The 12,225-nt window shown below is 36.0% G+C and overlaps 1 pseudogene; it reads right to left on the bottom strand.

The window, feature by feature from the left end:
• Window positions 1-3,970: 3,970 nt before the first annotated feature.
• On the bottom strand, window positions 3,971-4,889 carry LOC124526739 (60S ribosomal protein L6-like; annotated as a pseudogene).
• Window positions 4,890-12,225: the final 7,336 nt, after the last annotated feature.

The raw sequence follows: 12,225 nt of genomic DNA, 5'->3' as shown, positions 1-12,225 counted from the left end.
AGGGCCATTATCTGAGCCTGAATTAGGACCATTGTGTGTCACAAGAAGCCTTTTACCCAACAGTAGTTAAGAAATCCTATCTAGCCTAGGTCAATAAATCAAACTCCAAAGTCTTTAAGAGAAAGAATCCAAATTTTGTCACAAAATGACTAAAAACATATGGGTGTTCATTTTATTTCATGGGAAAATGTGGTTCACTGATCTAAAAAAAATAAGCTCTGTAAATGGAAATCATGAAAACTGCATTTGGGCAGTAACTTTAATCAAATTGCAATGTTTAGAATATCCTGAAGATGACCCACCCCTGCATATTTCTAAAATTGGGAGGGTTTTCTTTTCTATAGCAAGTTATTCCTATAAATGAAAAGGGTCTGTTCCTTTGTAGCACATGTAGAAATCAATGGAGGTGTGTGAAAATCAGACCCATACTTGAGATCACCAGGAGTCTGACATTTACAAAGATCTCTAGTTACAGAAGCCCAGGCCTTCCCTTTGATTTGTTGCAGTATGAACCATTGGTCCATTCATGAAACTCTCCTGCCACTGAAGCCCTTTAAAGAACTTGTCTTTTGTGGCTATCTGATTGACAATAAATCCTCAGAAAGAAAAAAAAAACCTGTTCAATAAATCTTCAGAAAGACTGTTCATGAGATTATAGATATCGTTTACTACCTCTAAACTTGTCTTTTCAGGTTCAATATAAATTGTTTCCTATAAGTTTACTCATTTTATTGTTATGTCTAGTCTCCCATCTCATTATTGAAACATGTGAAACCTAAGTGTGAATTTAATTATTGGCAAATGCTGCCGTTGATTATTTCCTGGCTTTATGGACAAGAAGTCAACTTCACAATGAGTTGTTAGCACAGTGGTGGCTTGTTGTATGAACTGTGGCGATAAATGCTTGACTTTGGTGCCTAAGATTACTCATCTATAAAATACTTTTGTTGTGTTCAGAGAGATGGAGCAAAACAAATAGCAATGGAATAAAATGTTCATGTTGTCTTCAAAAATGAAGCTATTTCCCATTTTCACTGCTGATGAAGCAAGACATATTTAATGTTACAAAATTACAAATGTTTGTGGTAGAGGGGAGAGAAAAAACAAAACAAAACAACAAACAAAAAAACCCAGAAGTGTTTGTGGTATAGTATTGGAAAACAGGTTTTTGTTACCTTAAATTATCTATGGCAAGTTTCCTTATGTGATGCAATTGAATATATTTATATTTTATATTTAAAATTATCACTCATTTTTAAATGAATGAGGATGAAAATTTTCTCTTTATTCAAACCAATGAGGAAAACATCAGAGAATGAAGTCAGATTAAAAATGTGTTTTAACGTTAATTAAATGTGTTTTAATTTTCAATGTTAACTTTTTGTGTGTGGGGGTGCTCAGAACAAATCTCAAAACAGTCCTAGTTCTGAAGCAAAAGTAAGCCATCGTGCTTTCTCTAATTCCAGATATTTTAAGTGACATGAAATGTACTGTACATTTTACTCTATCTGTCTATCTGTCTATCTATCTATCATCTATTAATGATGTATCAACATCACTTATACTTTGTCTCTCCTAAATGATCAAATTCTTATCAGCCTCAACTATGAGTTTTCTTAAGCTAAGTATATTGGGAGCACTATATATTAAAGATATTCATTAAACTGAATCTCTACTCAGACACTAAGTCGATAGGATTCTTTAGATGTCCTTGTTTGATACTATGGCAACTAACCCCATGTAACTATTTTTTTTTATTTAAAAAAGATTTTTTTAAATGTTTATTTATTTTTGAGAGAGACAGAGACAGAATGTGGGTGGGTTAGGGGTAGAGAGAAAGGGACACACAGGATCTCAAGCAGGCTCCAGACTCCAAGCTGTCAACACAGAGCCCGATGTGGGGCTCGAACTCACGAGTGGTGAGATCATGACCTGAGCTGAAGTCGGACGCTCAACCAACTGAGCCACCCAGGTGCCCCACCCCACGTAACTGTTAAGAACTTGGAATGTGTATTGTGTGAATAAAGAACTGAATTTTTAATTTAATTTTAATTTCAATTTCAATTTCAAAACTGATACTTGATGCACTTATTGAAATATTTTTTGTTTTTTTGGAAAACTTAGGTATATGAATCTCCTTTTTTTATTGTAGGTTTATTAAATCTAAATACATGCTAAGTGGGGAGCCAGGGTGGCTCAGTCGGTTAAGTGTCCAACTTTGGCTCAGGTCATAATTTCACAGTTCGTGGATTTGAGTCCCTCATCCAGCTCAGAGCCTGGAGCCTGCTTCGGATTTTGTGATTCCTTCTCCCTCTGCTCCTCTGTGTCTCGCGCTCTGTTTAAAAAAAATTAAACATCAAAAGAAAATTAACTACATGCTAAGTATTGCAGATGAATCTATAGAGTCTGTAATGAGATGTTTTGTGAGTATATAATACATTCCAGATTTCAAAGACTTGGTATTGTTAAAAGAAAATTTCAGATCTAGTTGACTTTTATTTAGTGATGCATGAATTGGGAAGTAGGCAGTCTAGAAAACAGAGAGGAGCTTCAGAGAGTTGTACAAACTGAGAGGGTTTTATAGAGCAAAGTGAGCGGAAACAAGGAAGTTACACTGGGCATGTGCTTATATAGAGCAAAGGGAATTTTGAAGCTGGTCAGGTGATTTGTGCTGAGCGAGCCAGTGCTGATCGGTAGACGTAGGCCATCCTTTCATGAGAGAGCTGATCACAGACATTTAGTTTTAGTTTGCTGATGTGCAGCTTGGCATGAGTACCTCCATCTTAGACCTAGTCTGGACACTTCAACAGTGTGAAAAAAGAATGAAATATTTTGTTAAGTATTAATTTCATATTGGTTAAATGTTGAAATGACAATATTTTAGAAAGATTGGGTTAAATAAAATTTTAAACTCATTTTTACATGTTTCTGTTAAGCTTTTTAATGTGGTAATTATAAAATTTGAACTTACATGTATGGCTTGCACAGATTTCTATTTGACAACACTGTTAGAATACCCCGAGAGAAAGGGTAGCATAATGTGTTCTGAATAAAAAAAATAAACTTGAAGTAAAAAGTTTGGTATGAAAAAAAAAATTAGTCATAAACAATTAGGTAAATATTCATTTTATTTTTGGATAAGTAATGGTTTTATCAGAATTAAGAAAAATGAAGAAATAAATAATGTATTGATCATTTTGACTATATAGAATAAATAGTCTGTGGATTTCTGTGTGTGTCTATTTTAAGAATCCATTGTGAATGAAATTAAAGAGTAAAAGCTCACTAAAGGAGTCAGTTTTTACCTTCTTTTTTTTTTAATGTTTATTTATTTTTGAGACAGAGAGAGACAGAGCATGAACGGGGGAAGAGCAGAGAGAGAGAGAGAGGGAGACACAGAATCCGAAGCAGGCTCCAGGCTCTGAGCTGTCAGCACAGAGCCCGATGTGGGGCTCGAACTCAGGGACCATGAGATCGTGACCTGAGCCGAAGTCGGATGCTTAACCGACTGAGCCACCTAGGTGCCCCAGTTTTTACCTTCCTTAGTGGGGAAAGCTTCCTGCTCATTACCTAGAATTGGATGGCATTTGGATTATCCTTCTGGACCATTATTTTTCTCCTAGAGGAATGACTCACCTTATGTTTATGATTGGAGGAAGAATATTTGAATATTGGAGGAAGAATGTTTGCTCATCTTATGACATGGTCTTTATCTTTCTCTACTTGGAGGAGCATATTGTCTTTATTTCTGTTTTGTGGCAAGCTTTATTTAAGTATGCTTAGTACAGTTTCATCATGCAAGTCTGCTTTTTCAATTGTAAAATCATGAAATTTATATGGCTGAGAGAAGGGATGGGAACACATGGTTTGTCATTTGTCAGCCACCCATGGTAAGATGGATGAAGTAAACTGGTAATTTTCAATGGGTAGAAGTAGATATCCCTATTTTGACTTTTGGTTCAAGCTATACTTTTTTTTTTTTTTTTGGATGGATCCGTTATTTAATTAGTTTCTTTGTAAGAAATTTAGAACACCAATTTGTGAGGGTAAACTCCATTTGTGAGAGCAAACACAGAGCGGAGGTAGCCCTGAAGCTGAGGAACGGCTTTGATTTTTGGCAGAATTTGCGAGTCCACAGCTTTCTCATCAACCTTGTGCTGCTCTGTAATCTCATATTTCTCTTTCTCCGTATTGAAGATCTCACCTTCCTGGTGTCTGGGTTTACGCAGCTTCTTCTTCTTAAAGTATCAATGAGGTGTTTGGGGATTTTCGCACTGCTGATAGCAATTTTGGTGGAGGTGGCAATGACAAACTTCTGGTGTGTTCTACACAGAAGAACTCGATTAAGGGACAGAGGTCCAGTCACAAGTAGCAAGCCACTGCTCAGTTGCTTCAGGAAAACCACTCTCTTGTCTCTGTGGCTCCCAGTGAGGATGACCAAAATGGTCCCAGGAGTGATGCTAGCTCACAGTTTCCTCACATGTTGACTGAAAGGTTTTTTTGCCCTGGCTCAAACAGCTTCCGAGGCACATCTTCAAACACCTTCCTGGGCATTTTGCAAAGTTTAACCACTCGAGTACCACCATTCTTGTCGCCACCAACTGGTTTTGTGACAGTAGCAAGAACCTTCTCCTTCTTTCTCTTTTCAATCCTGGATTTGGCTGCTGAATACTTCCTCTTGTGCATGGCCTTTCTCGAATACATAGCCGATCGGGAATATCTGCCAATTCCTCTGACTAGGACAGGGTTTCGGCTGCAGTGGGGCTTCCCCTTCTTTGGTGTTTTAGCCTTGAGGTTACCCTTCTTAACCTTGCCACCAGCATCAGCCTTCTTGGCTTCAGGTTTCTTCTCCTTAGCATCTGGCTTCTCAGCTTTTTTGCCTGCCATTTGATTCCCTCTCGGTTTGGATGGTGAAGGATTAGGGATCCTGATATCTACTCTTGCAGAGAGGCCCCGCCATACTTCCAAGCTATACTTTTTAAAAAATAAAATTTAAATTTTTAAAATTTATTTCTTATTGTAATATAATTAACATATGATTGTATACGTTTAAGATGTAGCATATTGATTTGATAAACTTCTATATTACAATATGAATACCGTTGTAGTGTTAGCTAACACCTCCAACATGTTGAATAGTTACCACTTCCTTTTTGTGATGAGAACCTTCAAGATCTAGTCTCTTAAAAATTTTCAGGTATATATTTCTTAATCTAGTTCTCCTGGAGAATCCTTTGAGTAATAAAGCTGCTAGTGCATTAATCCCAATTTGCCTGTGTGACTTTAATTTACTTTGATTTAGCAAGCAGTAACTAATGATATAATGCACTGGAAAATAAACTCCTATACATGCTCTTGTCAGATATGTTTGACCTAAACTTAATGATGAGAAAACAGCTACGTCTAGAAAGTGGGATGTTCTATAAGTTGCCTGACCTGGACTATTCAAGTAGTTAATATCACAAATGACCAAGGAAGGAGCATTTGGCTCTACTGGATTGAGGGAACTAAAGAGACATAATAGTCGAATGCTATGAACCACTGGGTTTTGAAAAGATATCTAAGGTAATGGAGACTATTTATTTGTATATGGATATTGGATAACACTCTTGTTGACTTTTTTGGTGTGGCAATCATGTTGTGGTTTCATAGGAAATAGTATTCCACTCTTTGGAAGATGCATGGTGAGGTATTTAGTACTGAAACTTAAATGATATCTGCAACCTGTTTTGGAAGGTTTGCAAGCGTAAGTGTGTGTGTGTGTGTGTGTGTGTGTGTGTGTGTGTGTGTGTCTGTGTGTGTTCGTGTGTGTAGATAGATCGAAATAAAACAGGTCTAGCAGAATGTTAACAGGTGGTACTGTGTTTTCAAACTTTTTAAACATACTTTCAGTGGATATAACATTTTTCAAAATAAAAATTGATACATAAGATATTTTTATGTGGATGTGGCATAGAGGGTAATAAATGTGATTAACTGATAATCCTAACCCCCTTCCCCACACAAGAGTGACAAATATTTGCAAATATATGACAAATGGTTAATAGAACTAATTTGTAAGAAAATTTTATGATCAATATGAAAAGACGGCCTCTTTAATAGCAAAATGGTTAGCATAAATAGGTTATCAACAGAGGAATAAAGACAAATAGCCAGTACCTTATGAAATATTTATCACTAATAATCAAAGTCAGGAACTTAAATATAATACCAAAGTAGAAATTTTGTCTCTCATTTAATAAAATATTTTAAGATTAGAAGTAATGAGATAGTCCAAGGCAACAGGTACTCTCAACTGCTGGTAAAAGTAAAATATATTGGGACACCTGGGTGGCTCAGTTGCTTAAGCATCCGACTCTTGGTTTTAGCTCAGGTCATGATTTCATAGTTTCGTGGGTTCAAGCCCCATGTCAGACTCAGCTCTGACAGCATGGAGCGTGTTTGGGATTCTCCCTTTCCTCCTCTCTCTGCCCATACCCCACTCATATTGTCTCTGTCCCTCTCAAAATAAACTTAAAAAAAAAAAGGTACAATATATTGAGAAAACTATTTGTAAATTTGAGTAACATAGCCTAAGAAAATCAGAAATATCCAAAAAATATCTACAAAGATTTTTAAAAGCAGGATTTTTTAAATGTTTGTTTATTTTTGAGAGATGGAGAGACAGATTGTGAGCAGGGGAGGGGCAGAGAGAGAGGTAGACACAAAATCTGAAGCAGGCTCCAGACTCTGAGCTGTCAGCACAGAGCCCGACATGTGGCCTGAACTCACAAACCGTGAGATCATAACGTGAGCCAAAGTCAGACACTTAACCAATTGAGCTACCCAGATGCCCCTAAAAGCAGGATTTTTTAAAGGCAGAGTATTAAAGATTCTTTGTTTTATTTCCTCATTTTTATAATAGAAAATATTTAAAATGCCTACCTCTTGGTGAAGTTATAACTGTAAAATTAAGAGGATTAAACAAGATGATAAATGCATAGTAAATGGTACTTAGTACAGTATTCAAATAGAAATAACTAATACATACCCAATTAGGGGATTATGAAAATAAATTATGTAATTTCTATACAACTGGAAACAATGGATTTATTAAGATTGTGTTCAAAGATTTTTAGTTGAGTTTTCAAAAGAAAAAGCATGTGTACCCTCCAAAAAAAGTATTTAGTATGATCTTAATTTTATTAAAAAGTATATAAATCCTTGAACTTTTACCCATGTAAAAGCATAAAAGGCAGTATATATAACAAAATATTACTAACAGTAGTTATTTAATGCTGTTATTCATAGCATTATGAAAAGTGGTGTTTTGTTCTAAATTTTTCACAATCATTTCATTTACTGATGTAGACAAACCCAGCAACAGCATTACAACATTCATCTCTGAAAATGGAATACGATTTCTATTTCCTAGTCTAGATTCAAAAGATAAAACTAATAAGAAAGATTAGCTCAAGATACCAACAAAGTAGGAGTTTAGCATCACGGGAGGTGTCTTCCTATTCTTTTGAGGTATTCTACAGAGTAAACAATTAGGATGGTGTTATATTTTCTTAGAAAAATAGTGGTGTGGTGGAATCAGATGGACTTGGGTAAAAACTGATTCTGATGTCCATCATTCATGGTATAGTTTGGGAAAATTTTAACGCCTCTGAATTTCCATTTTTCCATTTGTAAACTGAGAGCAATATTCCCTAAATAAGAGTAGTATGGTCTTTAAAGGAAATAATTAAAGTGGGGAAGGAATGGAAAGGGTAGCAAGAAACCAACATGTATCCAATGTCAACTATTCCAGACTTTAAGCTATTCTCTTGACATGCGTAATCTCACTTAATCTTCACAAACCAGTGAGGTGTTCTGGACATAGTTCCTTGCAAAATTCATCTGACTTCAAGAGACACACTAATGTATACAGCTTGCTTTACAAGCCCTAACTCCAGATCCTGGATGAACAATGTTTCTTTTATCTTATAGCCTGAAGTGAACCGCCTTGGCAGGTGTGATGACCTGGGAGTGTAACATTTTCCCATTAGACCTTAAGTTTCATTGAGATGCCTTAATGTGAATCTATGCCAAAATTCAGAAATACAGAAGCCAAGTTTAGCCTTGTTGCTCTTCAGAGGCTTGGATGAAATAGGGTAACAGAGGCTTGAGCCAGCCACAGAGAATTGGAACTCAGGCATTCAAGAAAATGCCACTTGCATTTGCACTTTGTTTACAGGTTTTGCATCTTTCTAGTGAATCAGATTGTTCCCTATAGATTCACAGGCTTAAGTTCAGTGCATAGCTGAGATAAGAAAACCCAATAGCATTCTGAAACCTCAGATAAATAGATCAAGATAGCTTTACAATTAAGACAGAGAGAGATCAGTAATACACTGTTATAGCTTCGAGGGTGGATTGAAATTATTATCCTTCTTTGCAGCTGAGACTCTTATTATTCCATATCACTGAATCATAGACATTTATCACCCTTAACACATTTACTTCTCATAGGCAGCTTCTGGGTATAGAAGGAACGATGGTCAGCTTAAGACAACATAACTGTAAATCCTAACGCATTAATTTATTTATTTTCAAGAGAAGTTCTTGGCAATTCAAATTGCTTGATTAAAAAGCTGTTATATTATCATTCAAAATAAAAGCAGATTTTTTTTTGTTGGCTTAATTACCAAATTAGGTAAGATTTCTCCTTTTTAATTGCCCATGCTAATAGTCTAGCGTATGGGCTCATATGAAACAGTATGGCATGAAAATAATGTAGAGCACCACGAGTGTCTTTCTGAATTCTCCCTAGTTTACTACATTATTAAATATTACATAAATTATTCAATGTCCTTTATATCAAACAAATATTTTTTTCTTGCAAACCGGATCAAACCTGAGTGATATTATTTAAGATTACTAGACACAGATTATACAATACCTTTTTTGTTTGTTTTTTAAACTAACAAAGACCTGCCCTTAATTTACATACTTCATTGATTGAAGCACAGGGAAAATGGGATGACAGAAAAATAAGGACGCAATTTAGTTTATTTACACAATAAATAGCTGCATTTGTTGGCATTTAATGTTTGTTTTCTTACTGTCTCTGTGCTCTGAGATAAAGATTTGAGCATGTACTTTATTCTTGGTTATCTGGCCCCAACAGAAGGTTGCCTGGGAGCTGGAAGGGTAGGCATTTAAAAACCCAAATATTTAATTACCTCTCCTGGCCTGTTCAGAATACAATCTGTTGTGCAGAGAAATAAGAGTGCTTTTGCTTGGGCTGGTGCTTGGTTGTGTCTGAGAATGAATGTTTGACATTCCCTCCATGGGATAGAGAAAAAGTCGAGAACTTATCAGCTTTGTATTGCCTCCCATTTGTAGCCATTGTAGCCCTATTATTTTAAAAAATGGGCGATTCCTGGGGTCCCTGGGTGGTTCAGTCAGTTAAGTGTCTGACTCTTGATTTTGGCTCAGGTCGTGATCTCATGGTTGGTGAGGTCAAGTCCCACATCAGGCTCTGTGCTGACACTGCAAAGCTTGCTTAGGATTCTCTCTCCCTCTCCCTCTCTGCCCACCCCCCTCCCCCCTTCATGATCTCTCTGTCAAAAATAAATAAAACTTTTTTTTAATGGAGAAATTCCCACATTGGACATACCAAGAACCAACTACAATAGGCAAGGGGGCACATTTTTCAGTTAGATCTGATTGTTCATTCCATTTTATATTGATCTCAAATTTGCTTCCACGTAACTGCTACACGTTGGTCCTGGTTCTTCCTGAAGCAACATACAAGAGCCCTTGTTATTTTCTATACTCTAGCTCTTGTCTACTAGACATTTTCTATGATCCACAAAGGTCCGTGTTAGACCCTGTGACATTTTGACTTGTACTGAATAAAACAATCATGTATTTACACATTTGCATTACAATAGAAGATAGGCAATTCTTTCTTAAAGGTTAAGTACTAGCTCTATTTGAGATCTGAAAGAAAATACGTGCAAAGTTTTCAAATTTATAATATTTTATCACAGCATCTTTGTGGTACCATAAAGAATTTGAGAATCAGTAAAAATATGATTATATATTTTTTAAATGTGAGAAATTGAGACTATAGTAGGTTTTGTAGATGCATTTGTGTGGAAATCTCTTGACCAAACTGAATAATAAAGCATATATTTTTTAGAGCATTAGAATTCTTATGAAATCAGAATTCATCGGTGATTCCTTTGGAATGTGTGAGAGGGTGCATGTCACTGAGATGATGAGAGGTGCTTTGATGAAAGCCAGTGGAATATTCCTAAGAATTTCATTTTAAAAGAAAGGAAAAAGACCATGGTGCAGTTAACATATTGCATGCCTGTCGGTGTCTTATTCTAAACCACTCTCCACACAAGAGTAATTTTAATAATTAGGATTGTCATTATGCTACCGCTGACAACTTCCAAATGTCTACAGGGAGCTAAAGGTCTGTGAGCATGTGTGTGTGTGTGTGTGTGTGTGTGTGTGTGTGTGTGTGCATGTACCCGTTTGTGTATTTTTATCCTGTAGTTTTTAGCAGCATTTAGTATGGCATAAAATCATATTTCACTAGTTACACCCATCTATAGTCAACGAGGGGAAAGTGAGGGGAAAGGAAAGGAGAATTCTAAGATTAGTGTTATTTGAAATTAGGCATTTGGTTCATTATTATGGTTTCTTTGTGCTTTAAAATTTCGTCTCTTGAATATGAAGAAGACTTAATGGCAAAGAGAACTTTTATAAATCTCTTTAATAAAACAAACACCAACAAGAAGTTTTTTGCTTTAAGTGCTAAGTCTTTGATGTTCCTTTTAGAGCAGTTGAAAGGATGTTCTGAGGTCCAGAAGGCTCTATAGGCAGTATGCAGAATGAAGGCAAAGGAGAAAAATCATGCATTATCTCTTACACTCACACCTCACCAGAATCACTTGGGAAGATATTCAAAAATACTGATCATGCCCAGGACCCTCTCAGAAAATTTCTATTTTAGTCTGAGATGGGGCTTGGGCATTGGTATTTTTTAATATCTCCCTAGGTGATACTAATGTGTAGCTAGGGAATGGAACAACTAGTCTATTTTAGAACATCATAAACATAAAAATTTTTACCTGGAAAGTTCACACTTGAATCAGGCACTTTCATGAAGATACATCTTACTGTCTCTAACTAGTTGTGATGCTTTATTTATATCCAATAAATATGGTTGTTGGTTAATAAATGACTAACTTAATACTGTACCCATTTATCTTATGTCTGGCTATCACTTATGAGTAAGACTGAATGGCTAATCTGCCTTTCCTATGCTACAACTCTGCCATTCCTGCATCGAAGGTGGGCATTTTTAATTGTCCTCACTCGCCCTTTAGCCTACATAAAGCATCATAATCTTTCTCCATGTTGCATTTAAGGCAGCCATGACTGATGAGTCAAAGTTATTATGTAGTATTAAATCTATGTACCACTTCTGCACTAAAGTTAGAGCACCAGGCATTTCTTTGGAAAGATATTTGAAATGAGATTTATAAAAGTTAAGTGTTCACTGATTGCAGTATGTATAATAATAAGCTATATTTTTGTTATTTATTATGAACAAATGGGGATAAACAGTCATAAAATTCTACAGCCAAGGGGTACCTTAGTAGCTCAGTCGACTGAGCATTGAACTTCCACTCAGGTCATGATCTCACAGATTGTGGGTTCGAGCCCTGCATTGGGCTCTGTGCTGACAGCTCAGAGCCTAGAGCCTGCTTCAGATTCTGTGTCTTCGTCTCCTTCTCTGTCCCTCCCCTGCTTGTGCTCTTTCTCTCAAAAATAAATAAATAAACATTAAAAAAATTCTACAGTAAAAAAATGTTTAATCATGAGTAGATTCTTTCATGAGGGTGACATAAGGGAATTTAGAGGGAGAGTCAAGTGCAAAATTCTGGAGAAACAAGATTGGATATTTAAGTTGCATTTGGTGTCCAACTAAGGGCTATGTATGGAAATGTATATACTTGGGTTATGACATGTTGATGACAGATAGGAAAGGGTGAGTTAACAAGAATACAAAATGACTTGGTAGGGGTCAGTGAAACAAATGTTTGTTTGGTCCAATCTGAAATGGTCTCTTGTTTATTTGTATAGGATCCATCTTATAATAATAGGAATTGGGGAAAGCACTAAAGTCATAAGCAAAACATCTGACACTAAGTTAAAATATTTTAAATAAAAATT

This window comes from Lynx rufus, unplaced genomic scaffold, assembly GCF_022079265.1.
Source record: "Lynx rufus isolate CCGP_SWC_20201006 ecotype Redwood Valley unplaced genomic scaffold, mLynRuf1.p SCAF_5, whole genome shotgun sequence".
NCBI lineage: Eukaryota > Metazoa > Chordata > Mammalia > Carnivora > Felidae > Lynx > Lynx rufus.
Note: the sequence above shows the minus strand (reverse complement) of the source record. Positions and strands in the feature narration are given on the sequence as shown.